Below are 16097 nucleotides of genomic sequence, written 5' to 3' on the forward strand. Positions count from 1 at the left end.
TGTTGTGATTGGTAGTTTTTTTCCCCAGTGTTACTGCAGCAAGTGGTGGTGGTGGGCGCAGAATCTCTCTTTGGTGAAGAGGTCTTCCTTACTGTGGTATCTGGTCATCTGATGTTAGCAGAAGGGCAATAATCATTTGGTTCTACTACATATGGACACCATTGCTGTGGAAAAGTACAGCATGGGAATCCTAGAGACCAAATTTAAACAGCTTGTCTGGAAGTTTTATGCTCAAGACTAGAATGAAATATTGCCTGTACCACTGAGAATAGCTAACAGGTGTTTGATTGATTAAAGTGTTGATCAGATGATGTGGTTTCTTAGATACTTGAGAAATGAATGCTGGCTGGGTGCGGTGGCTTATGCCTGTAATCCCAGCACTTTGGGAGGCAAAGGTGGGCGGATCACCTGAGGTTAGGAGTTCAAGGTTATCCTGGGCAACATGGTGAAATTTCATCTCTACTAAAAATACAAAAAAATTAGCCAGGCTTGGTGGCATGCACCTGTAGTCCCAGCTACTCAGGAGGCTGAGGCAGGAGAATAGCTTGAACCTGGGAGGTAGAGATTGCAGTGAGCCGAGATCATGCCACTCTGCACTCCAGCCAGGGCAACAGAGTGATATCCATCTCAAAAAACAAACGAACAATAAAAAACAAACAAAAAAGAAATGAATGTCTAGGGTTAGGTGCTATGGCTCATGCCTGTAATCCCAGCACTTAAGGAGACATCGCTGGGCAGATCACTTGAGGTTAGGAGTTGGAGACCAGCTGGACAACATGGTGAAACCCTGTCTCTACTAAAAATACAAAAATTAGCCAGGTTTGGTGGCCCACACCCATTGGGAGGTTGAGGCATGAGAGTCACTTGAACCTGTTGAACCTGGGAGGTGGAGGTTGCAGTGAGCCAAGATCATGCCACTACAGGTGAGCCTGGGTGACAGAGCAAGACTCTGTCTCAAAAAAAAAAAAAAAAAAAAAAGAGAGCGAGAGAGAAAGAAATAAGTGTCTAGAATATTTTAAAGGCTATGGAAATAAAGCAGGAACATTTTCATGGAAGGCAGCTTATAAAGGATGAGGATGGTTTTCTCTTTAGGGGTAAAGGAACTAATATTTATTAAGCACTTACTATTTATCAGGCACTATGTGACATACAGTGTGTGTGTGTGTGTGTGTGCGCGCGCGCACACGCGTGTGTGTATGTATGTCTTTCCTCACAATTCTTTTATAGGGTGAGGGTTAGTACAATGAAGACGTTGTAGCTTAGAGAGAGGAAGTGGCAAAACCAGAATTGGAAGACAAGACTGTTGGGCTCCAAGGTCCATGCACTTTTCCCTTTTGAAGGTCTTAGGTAAGGAGTAGACCCATTTGGATAGGCCCAAACTAACAGTCTTATCTCCAGAGTCCTTGTCCTAAATTCTTTACCCCATTGCCTTCTAAGAGCAAGTTCATCTTTTTACCAGGGAGTAGCCACCTTCAGAAGAATTCTCCTGTCTACATAACCAAATTAATAGAATCCTGGTAAATCAACTGGAATGTTAACTGTTCTGATTTTCATCTGTTTTTACCTTCATCATTAATACTGAATATGGACTGTACGTTGGATAACTGCTGTTCTGGGTAAAGAACTCTGAGCAGCAGCCTTGAGCTACCAAGGCAAGAAATTTGTTCTAAAGTTTTACTTTAAGTATGTTAACTATTTCATAATTTATTCATTTTTCTACCAATTGTGCCAAATATATCTTTGGCATAAATATCTGAAGGATTAATGTTTTTCTTTTCACTAGTTATGAATTTACTTTTTGTTTTACAAGCATTATATAGGATTTTTGCTTAATATTAAAAATATGACTGAGTATATGTATATATTCCCACCCACATTCCAAAGATAAACACTGTTAAGCATGTTAAGCACATTTTACTGTATATATATATGGGTGGCATATGTGTGTGTGTATACATACATGTATACACATACACTTCTAGACATTTATATACATGTGTTGTGTGTATGTGTTGTGTATGTTTTTAAAAAGGGATTGTCTTTGGCTGGGCACAGTGGCTTATGCCTATAATCCCAGCACTCTAGGAGGCTGAGGTAGGAGGATTCCTTGAACTCAGGAGTTCTAGAGCAACCTGGCCAACATGGCAAAACCCCATCTCTACTAAAAATACAAAAATTAAAAAACAAAATTTATCAGGACTTGGTGGCGCCGCCTGTAATCTCAGCTACTTGGGAGGTTAAGGCAGGAGAATTGCTTGAACCTGGGAGCCAGAGGTTGCAGTGAGCTGAGATTGTTCCATTGCACTCTAGCCTGGGTGACAGAGTGAGAATCCATCTCAAAAAAAAAAAAGGTAGGCGGTGGGTGGGGGGGAATTGTTATCCTATTAAAACTATTTTGTATCTTTTTTTAAAAAAAAAAACTTAATGCTATATCTTGAACATCTTTACTTAAAGAAAATAAATAGCTAAATATTACATTATGAAGAAAAAGGTCAATAAATATTTGTTGAATTAATGTAACATTTCCTTTGATCACCAGCTGCTTCTAATTCCCTACTTCAGGTATTGTTGAATACTACATCGCTTTAGGCAAAAAGTGCTTTATTTCTCATTGGATCAAAAACAATTAAGGATGTCATTTTCTCTTCTTCCATTGAGTTCCAATAAATCTACATTTGTTCTCATTCCCTTCTTTAAAGGTGCAATGGAAAAGAAGTTTGCAGATTCCACTCCTTCCTGGTTGGATAAACTCATTTGAAAATAAGCTCCTATTTTGTGCAGATGCAAATTTAAATGTGCTATTTGTAACTAAGCACTGATAAAATAGAGATTTCTAAAATATATTAAGTGAGAAAAGGAGCTGCAGAATAATAAGTAAATATTTTTACCTTTTATGTAAAAAGTTAGATAAAATAAGACTGTGTTCATATTTGCAAGTATCATAAAATCAGGAGGAATGCATTTAAAAACTAAAGTAAGCCAGGAGGGATGGCTCATGCCAGTAATCCTAGTACTTTTGGAGACTGAGGTGGGAGGATCACTTGAGTCCAGGAGTTTAAGGCCAGCCTATGCAACATAGACCTCATCTCTACAAAAAAATTTAAAAATTAGCTAGATGTGATGGCATACACCTGTAGTTCCAGCTACTCAGGACGCTAAGATGGGAAGATCACTTGAGCCCAGGAGGCTGAGCCTGCAGTGAGTCATGATTGTACCACTGAATTCTGGCTTGGGCGACACAGTGAGACCCTGTCTCAAAATAAACAAAACACAACAAAAAAGAAAAGAAAAACTATGGTAGAGGTGGTAGGGGGAATTGAGGAAATGGGGGAAAGGAGAGGCCAAAGACTTTTTCTATGCCTTTTAATACTTTCTCATTTTTGAACCATCTGAATATATGACTTGTGCAAAAAAATTTGTAACAAAAAATATTGCATCTGTTTCTTTCATTGTAACTATGCTGTTTGGTGCAAATTGTTCTTTATTTTTAAATTTTGTTTTCTCTTACACTAAACTGTTGTGATGGTTAATTTTATGTGTCAATTTGACTGGGCCATGATATGCCCAGATATTTGGTCAATCATTATTCTGGGTGTTCTGTGAGTGTATTTTGGGATGAGTTTAACTTATTATTATTATTATTATTATTATTATTATTATTGACACAGGGTCTCTCTCTCTCTATCACCCAGGCTGGAGTGCAGTGGCACAGTCTTGGCTCACTGCAGCCTCGACCTCCTGGGCTCAAGTGATCCTCTCACCTCAGCCTCCTGAGTAGCTGGGACTACATGCATGTGCCACCACACTGCCAATTTTTCTATCTTTTGTAGAGACAGGGTTTCACCACGTTGCCCAAGCAGGTCTTGAACTCCTGGTCTCAAGAAATCCCCCTACCTCTACCTCCCAAAGTGCTGGAATTACAGGTGTGAGCCACCATGCCTGGCTGAGTTTAATGTTTTTTAATTTTAATTTTCATTTTAATTTTTTTGAGATGGAGTTTCACTCTTTTCACCCTGGCTGGAGTACAATGGTGCAATCTCGGCTCACCACAACCTCTGCCTCCTGGGTTCAAGCGATTCTCCTGCCTCAGCCTCCCAAGTAGCTGAGATTACAGCCACCTGCCACCAAGCCCAGTTAATTTTTGTATTTTTAGTGGAGATTGGGTTTCACCATGTTGGCTAGGCGGGTCTCGAACTCCTGACCTCAGGTGATCTGCCTACCTCGGCCTCCCAAGGTGTTGGGATTACAGACATGAGCCACCACGCCTGGCCTTAAATTTTTATTTATGTTTTGAGGGGGTCTCATTGTGTTGCCCAGACCAGAGTGCAATGGCACAATCATGGCTCACTGCAATTGCCACCTCCTAAGCTCGATTCTCCTGCCTTAGCCTCCCAAGTAGCTGGAACCACAAGTCTGCACCACCATACCAGGCTAATTTTTTGTATTTTTGGTAGAGATGAGGTTTCACCATGGTGCTCAGGCTGGTTTCAAACTTGTGAGCTCAAGTGATCCACCCACCTCGGCCTCCCAAAGTGCTGAGATTACGGGTATGACCCATGGCACCCAGTCGAGTTTAACTCTTAAATAAATAAACTGTGCCAGGCATGATAGCTTGCACCTGTAATCCCAGCAATTCAGGACATAGAGGTGGGAGGATTGCTTGAACCCAGGAGTTTGAGACCAGCATGGACAACATGGTGAGACCTTGTCTCTAAAACTATAAAATTAAAAAAAAAAAAAAAAACAACAAATAAAGCAGATTACCCCCCGCAATGTGGGTGGGCCTCATCCCATCAGTTGCAAGCCTGACTAGAACAAAAGACTGGCCTCCCAGGAAGAAGAGGAAATTCCTCCTGCCCGACTGCCTTTTAGTTGGGACATTGGTTTTATTTCTGCCTTTGAACTCAACCCGAAACATTGGCTGTTCCTGGATTTTGAGCCTGCTGACCTTCAAACTGGAGCTATATCACTGGCTCTCCTGGGTCTCCAGTTTCCTAACTGCAGATCTTGGGATTTGTTGGTGTCATAAATATTATATATGCATATGTAAAATATTGATTCCGTTTCTCTTTAAAAAGAAAAGACACCTGGCCAGGCACAGTGGCTCACGCCTGTAATCCCAGCACTTTGGGAGGCTGAGGTGGGTGGATCACTTGAGCTCACAAGTTTGACTTGAGGTCAGGAGTTCGAGACCAGACGGACCAACATGGCGAAACCCCATCTCCACTAAAAATACAAAATTAGCCAAGTATGGTGGCACACACCTGTAATCCCAGCAATTGGAGAGGCTGAGGCAGGAGAATGGCTTGAACCCGGGAGGTGGAGCTTACAGTGAGCTGCTGAGATGGCGCCATTGTACTCCAGCCTGGGCAACAAGAGCAAATCTCCATCTCAAAGAACACCTTTGAGGTCCCTTTCTGGTCCTCTGCACCAGAAAGCTTGGGAGAGTGGGGACTTATTTTTCCGCCATTGCTGCATTCCTAGTAACTAGATGTGTGCTCCAAAAAAAAAAAAATTGTTTAAGGAATGAATTGGTAGCTATTGTTATATTATGTGTTAAATGTGAAATTAATATCTACAAATACACATCTGTATTTATAAATTGTACTTATATAAAGAAACAAAAAAATAAAATCATACTTACATACTTAGGTAATATATGCTTCTATTAATCTAAAATTTAATTATTAGCTTCTTTTTTTTTTTGAGACAGAGTTTCGCTCTTGTTGCCCAGGCTGGAGTGCAATGGCATGATTTCAGCTTACCACAACCTCCACTTCCTGGATTCAAGCGATTCTCCTGCCTCAGCCTCCCGAGTAGCTGGGATTACAGGCATGTGCCACCATGCCCAGCTAATTTTGTATTTTTAGTAGAAACGGGGTTTCTCCGTGTTGGTCAGGCTGGTCTCGAACTCCTGACCTCAGGTGATCCATCCGCCTTGGCCTCCCAAAGTGCTGGGAATACAGGGGTGAGCCACTGCGCCCAGCCCAATTATTAGCTTCTAAGTATCCATTGAAAGGAAATGTGTAAGGGTCCCTCAGAGAGTCAGTTTCAGGACCCCAAGAAAGGGACAGAGAGAGCAAGGTGCTTAGATGGAGAGTGGCTCCTAGAGGCACTTGACACCCTATCCTATACAACCCAATTTTCTGCTGTAACATTTCCATCTTAGCATTCTGTTATTTGCTTTAACAAACAACCAAATAGGAATCTATTAGTTTTATGTTGCTGTGTAACACATTATCACACTTAGCAGCTTATAACAATGCCCATTTATCCACTCACAGTTCTGTAGGTAAGAAGTCTGGGCACTGGGTATCTGGGTTCTCTGCTCAGGATCTAACAAGACTAACTTCATTGGCTGGCTGGATTTTTTTTTTTTTCTTTGTGACGGAGTTTCGCTCTTGTTGCCCAGGCTGGAGTGCAATGGTGTGATCTTTGCTCACCACAACCTCCAACTCCCAGTTCAAGTGATTATCCTGCTTCAGCCTCCCAAGTAGCTGGGATTACAGGCATGCACCACCGTGCCCGGCTAATTTTGTAGTTTAGTAGAGACAGGGTTTCTCCATGTTGATCAGGCTGGTCTCGAACTCCCAACCTCAGGTGATCTGCCTGCCTTGGCCTCCCAAAGTGCTGGGATTACAGGCGTGAGCCACAGCACCCAGCCGGCCAGATACTTATTTGGATCTTGCGATCCTCTTCCAAGCTCTCATGGTTATACAAGAATCCCTATTTCCTTGCTGTCAGCTGGGTGCCCTCAGCAGCTAGAGGCCATCTTCACGCGGGTGGCCCTTTCATCTTCAAAGCCAGCCCCACTTCAAACTCTTCAATTTCTCTCAAATTTCTAATCTCTGACTCTGGGAAGAGCCCATTCTTTTTTTTTTTTTTTCCCCAAGAGATAGAGTCTCACTCTCACCTAGACTGGACTGCAGTGGTACAGTCATAGCTCACTATGATCTCAAGCCTCTGGGCTCAAGCAATCCTCCCACCTCGACAAGCTGGGACTACAGGATGCCCAGTTTATTTTAAGGACTTACCTGATTAAGCCAGGCTCATCCCTGATGATTTCCCTTGCTTAAAGTCAACTGTGCTATATAACATACCCTAATCATATTCACAGTTCAGCGTATTATGCAGGTTTGTAATATCCAGGTGGAGGGGGAGTTCTTGGGGGCCATCTTAGAATTCTGCCTATCTCAAGAAACAACAACTGGCCAGGCAGGGTGGCTCATGCCTGTAATCCCAGCACTTTGGGGGGCCATGGTGGGTGAATCACTTGAGGCCAGGAGTTCCAGACCAGCCTGCCCAACATGGCAAAACCTTGTATCTACTACAAATACAAAAAATAGCTGGGCGTGGTAACAGATGCCTGTAGTCCTAGCTACTCAGGAGACTCAGGCAAGAGAGTGGCTTGAACCCAGGAGGTAGAGGTTGCAGTGAGCTGAGATTGCATCACCCACTGCCAGCCTGGGCGACTGAGCAAGACTGTCTAAAGACAACAACAACAAAAACCAACAGAAATTAGAGTTGAGTAGAAATTTTCAGCATCGCTAATGATCAGGCAAATATAAAACCAAGTGACAGATACAACAGTTTCAACTCTGTTGTGGCAGAGGTTTGCGTTGGGTGGTGACTTTAGGTTGCAGTTGGCCCTCCTATTAGGAAAAGTTACATAAATTAACTTCTGTAGGGATCTTTCCCTAATATTAATGTCATCAACACTACACTCTAAACAACTGAGCTAAGTGACCACACAGAAAACAGACTACTGCATTTTCAGAAAGATCTGATTCAGGTAAAATCTATGTCATCTGGTTTATTAGTCCATTTTCATGCTGCTGATAAAGACATACCCAAGACTGGGTAATTCATAAAGAAAAAGAGGTTTAATGGACTCACAGTTCCACGTGGCTGGGGAGGCCTCACAATCACAGTGGAAAGCAAAAGGCACGTCTTACTTGGTAGCAGACAAGGGAGCATGAGAGCCAAGTGAAAGGGAAAACCCCTTATGAAATCATCAGATCTCGTGAGACTTATTCACTACCACAAGAATAGATTGGGGGAAACTGCCCCCGTGATTCAATTATCTCCCACAACACATGGGAATTACGGGAGCTACAATTCAAGATGAGATTTAGGTGGGGACACAGCCAAACCGTATCATCTGCAGTTTCACCTGGAAACATAAGGAAATCACTCACTCATCATCTTTCTTCCTACCCTACCCACATGACAAAACAAAAGTAAGAAAACCGACCTTTGCTAGGGATGATTTATTCTCCTCTATGAGAACTCAGTCTTGGCCGGGTGCGGTGGCTCAAGCCTGTAATCCCAGCACTTTGGGAGGCCGAGACGGGTGGATCACGAGGTCAGGAGATCGAGACCATACTGGCTAACACGGTGAAACCCCGTCTCTACTTAAAAATACAAAACACTAGCCGGGCGAGGTGGCGGGCGCCTGTAGTCCCAGCTACTTGGGAGGCTGAGGCAGGAGAATGGCGTGAACCCGGGAGGCGGAGCTTGCAGTGAGTTGAGATCCGGCCACTGCACTCCAGCCTGGGCGACACAGCGAGACTCCGTCTCAAAAAAAAAAAAAAAGAGAACTCAGTCTTTCTCAAACCTGAGTATTCTGGCTGTGAGGTTGCAAATAAACATTCTCAGAAGGTGCTTCCTTCCCTGCACCCCCACAACCCCAACCCTCTCAAGGCCAGGAACAAATTCAAAGCACTAAGGCAGCTCATGAAAATAACCCACTTTGTGCTACCACCTGGATCAGAGAAATTTCAAGTGTGGAATCTTGGTGTTTGATCTCAACATAGAAGCATAACTATCAGGACAATACTTATCCAACATAGAAACAAATTAACTACCAGAACAATATCTAATTTCTGGGTTTCTCTGAAGGATGGCTCTAAAAGAAAGTGTGAGTTTCTTCTAAGGGAAAAGGGTACTAACCTATATAGTGGAAAAGGGCACTTTTAAATTTGCCAGGCACTTTCTTAGGTACTATATATATAATATATTAATTATATATAATATATAATATATTAATTAATATATTATATATTAATTATATATATTATATATATATATTTCTTTTAATCCTTACAACTGCCTTCCATGAATTAGAATCTCTATTTAACAAATGAGGAGATCAAGATTCAGAGATTCAATGGGAAAGCCAGAATTAGGACATCTGATTGCTGAGTTCCAAAGTCCACTCTTTCAAATTCTCTCAGAGACACAAGGTCCTATGAATTCTAAAGGGAACCGAATTTAGCATGCTGTCATTTCAATCACTCTGGGAAATATGAGTATTCAGTAATGGTGTTGGGATTAGTGGTAGTCTGCTGGAACTAATGCAGAATTGGATCTATACCTCACATATTACACCAAGGGAAAAATGAGGTCAAATAATTAAATATAAAAAAGAATATTCTAGAAGATATAGTTATTTTGTGAAGTGACCTCGTAATGGGGAAAGGCATATCTAAGTTAAACATAAAACTTGAAGAAAAGACTGATAACTTTGGTGGTTGCAAAGATACCCATTTTCACACATCCCAAGCCACCCCAAAGTTCAAAGACAACAAACTAGACTACTTGTGATTCATGTCAAAACAAAGTTTAATCAAGCCGTATTTAAAGAGTTCCTACAAATCATAAGAAAAAGACCTAACAACTAAGTAGAAAAATTAGCACAGAATGGTATGCATGTAACAGAAAAGGAAATACAGATGGCTTTTAAACATATAAAAAGGTGCTCAAGGACAATATAACCAGTTAAATGCAAAATAAAACTCCCTGAGGGATCATTTTCACATTTCAAACTGGAAAAAACAAGATAAACTCTGTTGAGAAGGACTCAACCATGCTCTCCAGAGTGTATGAGAGACAGCCCTAGCTAAGAATTACGCTTTTCTTGTACAATCATTTGGAAACTATGAGAATCCTGGGGAGTGGCTCTTATTTCCTGGGAGGTACTGAGAACCTAGAGTTTCTTACCTGTGGCCTTAGGGTCAAATAGCCTCAGAGGTTCAATTCCTGGTGGAATTGAAAGTCCTGGAGCAGACCATGGATGTGAGTGGTGGATATGAGTGGTTTTTCCTTCTATTGGCAATCCCATAGGTTGTGGTAGAGAATCATTCACACACTACTGCCTATTCAGGCGATTTCTTTAGATTTGAAGACAAAAAGGGTTAGTGTTAACGCAAAGGGGTAGAAAAACAATGAAGTCACCTTCACATACTTTTTAAATGCCGGTATTGAAAGGAGTCTGGAGATGAAAACTTAACCTACCGAGAGTGGGGTTCGAACCCACGCGGGCACTAGCCCATTGGATCTTAAGTCCAACGCCTTAACCACTCGGCCATCCCGGTGATTGGGGCTGGATATAAGGCAATCATTTTTTATAACAACAAAGGCATTTGTTCTGACCGTTAAGGAAGTACTGAATTATTCCTGTTTTTACTGAATTGTATTAAAATATGAGGATATAATAGGAAAATAAGGCGTGTGTTCATCAAGCACTTCTCCTGAGTCTCCTCACTTGGTCAAAATTTTCCAGAGAAATTTTTGTTTTTAGTTTGTTTGAAAAGAAAAACAAAGGAGCAGGGGGAGGAATGGAGAGATGAGGGGAGGGGAGTGCCCTATGGAAACCACAGCATTAACACCACCTACTACTTCTACTTCACTAAAGGCACTGTCCCGATTTTTTCTCCAGAGATCACCGTTTTGCCTGCTGAATTCAAACTTCTACTCCAGACACACTGATGTCGTTGGAGGCATCAGGATTGGGGGCCCAAGGTTTATTATTAAAACGAGTTCATCTTGGGGTAAATTTTAAGATGTTTAGTGGACACAAAGGCAGTTCAAATTCTTTGATTTTAATGACAAAATGCTTTAAACTGACAATGCAACCTATCTACAAAAGGAATATATTGAGCTGTGTGTGGGCTGCACAGAAATACACCACGCCAGAACTCAAAGTGTTCCCAGAAAAGCTCGCAATCGTTACAGCAGAGAATCCAATCCTTGTGGCTAAAGTATCTCCTGGGAGACTTATTACAAATGTGGATTCTAGAACCCCTCGTGCAATCGTCCTGACTAAAGCGATTTACGATGGGTCCCAAGAATCTCAGTCTTACCAAGCACCCTCAAGTAACTGTAACTTCAAAAGTCTGCTAAACGGGACTCAGTGAAGGGTGCTAAAGCTGTCATGGGGAATTTAAGAACTCATTAAAGAAGCTCGTAGAATGGAAGTTTAGGGTCTGGAGGACACAGAGCTGAAATGAAATCCTGAAGTAGGGTTGGAATATAATTAATTTATGTAACAATACTGAACACCTAGTGTGTGGCATGCCCCTTTGTTTTTCAGGTAATCAGAGGAAAGCACCACAATATGCAAAGGTTGTGTGGTCTGCAGCAGACAAGCAAAGAGAGTCAGAGGACATCTCCTCAGAATCTCGTCAGCTGAGGAAACAGGAGTCCAGGCCTTATTTGTGATCCTCAGGACTGCCTGGGTCCACATCAGGATCTTTCTCTGGCTTATGAAGTCATGGAAAAGGAATGGACTCCTGAAGGCCTTTGGTTGTTGGGCTCTGGGTTCTGTCTCTGGCCACATCAAGGTTCCATTCCTTGAAGAGGAGATATGACCTAAGAGATTCCCACTTCTACCAAACACTGAAGGAAATTCAGGTCTCCCGCTGCTGGGGAAAGAACTGACTTGAGGATGGGAATGGAGGTGACTGGAAGGTTCCATGAAAAGCATATCAGAGAAAGAAACCATCATATATAGGTAGACATAAAAATGTTTAGAATATTCTATTACTGTTAGCTCTTAACACGAACTACAGAGCAGACTCAATCAGCTGTGAAGTTTTTAAAAGTACACTTATCGAGAGTGTTTAAATATCTACATGTGAAAGTAAAAAATAAAACTTTTCGAAGTATATGAAGGATGGTCGGCCACGGTGGCTTCAGCTGTAATCCCAGCACTTTGGCGGGCTGAGGCGGGCAGATCACCTGAGGTCAGAAGTTGGAGACCAGTCTGGCCAACATGGCGAAACCCCGTCTATCGTAAAAATACAAAATTAGCTGGGCATGGTGGCGCATGCCTGTAATCCCAGCTACTCGGAAGGGTGAGGCAGGAGAGTCGCCTGAGCCTGGAGGTGGAGGTTGCAGTGAACTCAGATTGTACCACTTTACTCCAGCCTAGGTGACAGAGCGAGACTCCATCTAAAAAAAAAATATATATATATATATATACACACACACACACACACACACACACATATATATATATGAAGGAGAACATCCTTATACCCAGGAGCAGAAAACTTTTAAAAACTTCAAAAGCACAAACAATAAGGCAAAAACCAAAAAAGACATATTTGCTTACATTAAAATCAAGAATATAGCCACTGTAGTCCAGCTACTGGGGAGACTGAGGCAGAGGGTTGCTTGAGCCTAGGAGTTCAATGCCAGTCCGGCCAACATAGCAAAACCCTCACCTTTAAAAAAATCTTTTTTTTTTTTTTTTTTGAGACAGAGTTTTGCTCTTGTTGCCCAGACTGGAGTGCAATGGTGCGATCTCAGCTCACTGCAACCTCCACCTCCCAGGTTCAAGCAATCTCCTGCCTCAGCCTCCTGAGTAGCTGGGATTATAGGCATGTACCACCATGCCCGGCTAACTTTGTCTTTTTAGTAGAGATGGGGGTCTCCATGTTGGTCAGGCTGGTCTCGAAGTTCTGACCTCAGGTGATCCACCCGCCTTGGCCTCCCAATGTGCTGGGATTACAGGTGTGAGCCACCGCACCCGGCTAAAAAAATCTTAAATTAAAAAATCAAGAATATGTAAGATAAAAGACACAGTAGAAATATAAGTATGTAGATAGGTGCACTAATGGGAGAATATGTTTGAATTGTCTCCAAAAATGGCAAGGGCTTAATATATATATCAAGAAGTCATGAAAATCTTCAAGAGAAGGACAGCAAGATCAAAAGGAAGTGAACAAAAGATAGGACAGGTAATTAGAGGAGAGAAATATGTCAAGACTAACAAATATTGTACAAAATCTTTAGCAATCACAGAAATAAAAAGTAAAAAGATTTATCGCATTTACTGTCATTACATTGGCAAAACTAGAAGCTGAATAAAATTAATTTTTGCGGGACTAGTGATAAAAGAACCCTCCTGTCCTGCTAGTCGAAGTTTAAATTAGTGAAGCCATTCTGGAGTACTTCTTATTCAAATTAAAGATATTCACGTTCTACGATGTAACTGCTCTGCTCCTAGGCATAAGTCTTCCCCAACCCTATCCACTGCCTCAAATCTTACACAACTACCGAGAGTACACATGTGATAAAGTTAATCACAGCCTTATTTTTGTCTTTTGAATTTGAAAGAAAATTTAATATTTATTATTGGAAAGTGGACAGGTAAACTGTTGTAAATGCACACCATAGGCTATTAAGCAATATAAAAAGTAACAGAGTAGATATACATGCAACAATGTGGATGGAACTTGAAAAAGAACACCAACAAAAGAGACATGGGTTTCTGCTTCTACCTGTGAAGAATTCACTGTTAGGAAAATTGCAAACAACAAGAAAAATATACTGGACACAAGTATGTGAAATAACTGTTTTCAGGCATCACCTGCTGTCAGTGCGGGACTGTAATACCTGAGAGAAGAGAAATAAATGAGGCGAGTCTTACAAATGTTTTAGCTTATTGTCTAGGGATTTAGGCCTTAGCACAGTAAGGGAGAATTCAAAAAGAGCTAGGTTGTGTCACTGAATTGAGAACGCAAAGGATTTCACGGAGGTCAAAGCAATTAGAATTTGGGGACAGAATACAAGACAGGAGACAGCTGCAGAGAGAGAGCTCCAGAGGTCTGCAGAGGGATCTTCTGTGTCTTCGGTGGAATATTGATCTGTGCATGAGTGGGGTTAAAACTCCAAAAGGCCAAGGAAAGAACCACTGGAAAGCTGTAAGCATATCAATTCATGCCATTCATGAATCCATTCAACAACTGAGAATAGCCTGTGTTCTCATCAGCTGTAGTGAAAATAATTTACAGGGCATAGGTGGAGTCTCACAGAGGTATAATCTTTGTATTGGAGCTAAATTAGCTCAATTGAGGCTGCTTTTGGACTCACCCTAACAAAATTTAGAAGCAAGCCATGGATGGAATAAAATTTTATTTGAACTTGCAAGAAAAGGGATACTTGATATGAAATTGTAGAAAGTTTAGAAATGCTATTGCCTGTAGTATTATGGAATGTAGAAACAAATCTATGAACTGAATAATTTAATTAGATTCTCAGACAGAATTATAAAGATGTTTCCTAGCATTTTCTTTTAAAAAATATTTACTTATTTATTTTTATTTTTATTTTTGAGACAGGGTCTCACTTTATCACCCAGACTGCAGTACAGTGGCACCATCTTGGCTCACTGAAGCCTCCTCGACCTCCTAGGTTCAAGCAATCCTCTGCCTCGGTCCCTCAAGTAGCTAGGACTACAGGTGCATGCCACCACAGCCAGCTAATTTTTGTATTTTTTGTCAAGACAGAGTTTCGCCATACTGTCCAGGCTTGTCTGGAACTGTTGGGCTCAAGCGATCCACCTGCCTTGGCTTCCCAAAGTGCTGGCATTACAGGTGAGACACAGCACCCGGCCTAAAAAAAAATTTTTTTTAAAAACTTTGTCTCCAAATTACTTCTCACCTAAGAATTTCCTAGCATTTTCTTGCTATTTATTGTAAAATATGGCATGAGAGAGATAAGTTAAAGGGAGAACTTCTAAATGTAAATGAGCCACAATTTACTGAGTTAGAAAGGAAAGCTATTTGCTATTCCCAGGTGTTCCCGATTAGACAATGATGCTAAAATTAAGAAAAGACTTCCAGGCAAAATCAAATCCAGAGCACGATCAGAAAATGCAGTCTAAAGATGAAGTCAAGGGTGTTATTGTAAGTCCTTTATTAATACCATAGAGAGACTTAAGGTGGTATCTAAACAAACTGCTAAGGTTCTTAAGGACATATGTTAAGGATCCTATAGTTTAAACAATAATTCTACAACTCTTAAGAATGTGGCCCTACTGCCATTTTATGGGAAGCCAAAGGGAGGCAAGGCGTTATTTTCATGAATATGGCTTTTGTTTTAAAAGAGATTGGCGAACTTTAAAAAAATTTTTTTTTATTGAGACAGAGTCCCGCTCTGTTGCCCAGGCTGGAGTGCAGCGAGTGGCCGGATCTTGGCTCACTGCATCCTCTGCCTCCCAGGTTCAAGTGATTCTTCTGCCTCAGCCTCCCAAGTAGCTAGGACTACCGGCGTGTGCCACCATTTGCCTGGCAAATTCTTTTTATATTTTTAGTAGAGAGGGGGTTTCACCAGGTTGGCCAGGCTGGTCTCAAACTCCTGGGCTCAAGTGATCCTCCCGCCTCGGCCTCCCAAAGTGCTGGGATTATGGGGGTGAACCACCGCTCCTGGCTTGGCAAACTTCTTCTTTAAAGACACAGATAGTAAATATTTTAGGCTTTGTGGGCCATTCGGTTGATGTGGCAATTACACAAATCAGCTGTTGCAGGAAACAGCCACAGATAATCCTAAATGAATGAATGTGGTTGTGTTCCAATAAAACTTTATAAAAACAGATATAAGGCCAGATCTGGCCTGTGGGCTATAGTTTGTGAACCCCTGGTCTAAAGGAATAAACTTCAGTAACTTTCATAATGTCACATTTTTTGAAGAAAATTATAGTATTTGAACATTGACAGTCTGAACTAAAAGGAATAAAGGACAGCATAAAATGAAAAGACTTTGGACCTCACCCCTCTTTCCCCCAGACTACTATGGGAAGGAAGTAGGCTAAGAAAACCATTCAGCTGCAAGTAAATGATATTTCTTATTAAAAGAATGGATGAATCCGAGTGTAGAATAAGAACCCAGGAGATGGACCCAAGAGCCTAGGGAGTCATTCTTAGACGTCATTACTGAGTTCCAATCAACGCACTAGCATCATGTGTCCACTGAATTCTACAATTGCTACAGACCAGTGTACCTCTTTTTTTTTTTTTTTCTTTTTCCTC

At 41.5% G+C, this 16097-nt stretch overlaps 1 non-coding gene across 1 annotated transcript; it reads right to left on the reverse strand.

Moving 5' to 3' along the window:
• Positions 1-10293: 10293 nt before the first annotated feature.
• On the reverse strand, positions 10294-10376 carry TRNAL-UAA. Its single transcript has one exon. It is a non-coding gene; the product is annotated as a tRNA-Leu (tRNA).
• Positions 10377-16097: the final 5721 nt, after the last annotated feature.

The sequence above is a fragment of the Papio anubis genome, chromosome 6, assembly GCF_008728515.1.
Source record: "Papio anubis isolate 15944 chromosome 6, Panubis1.0, whole genome shotgun sequence".
Lineage (NCBI taxonomy): Eukaryota > Metazoa > Chordata > Mammalia > Primates > Cercopithecidae > Papio > Papio anubis.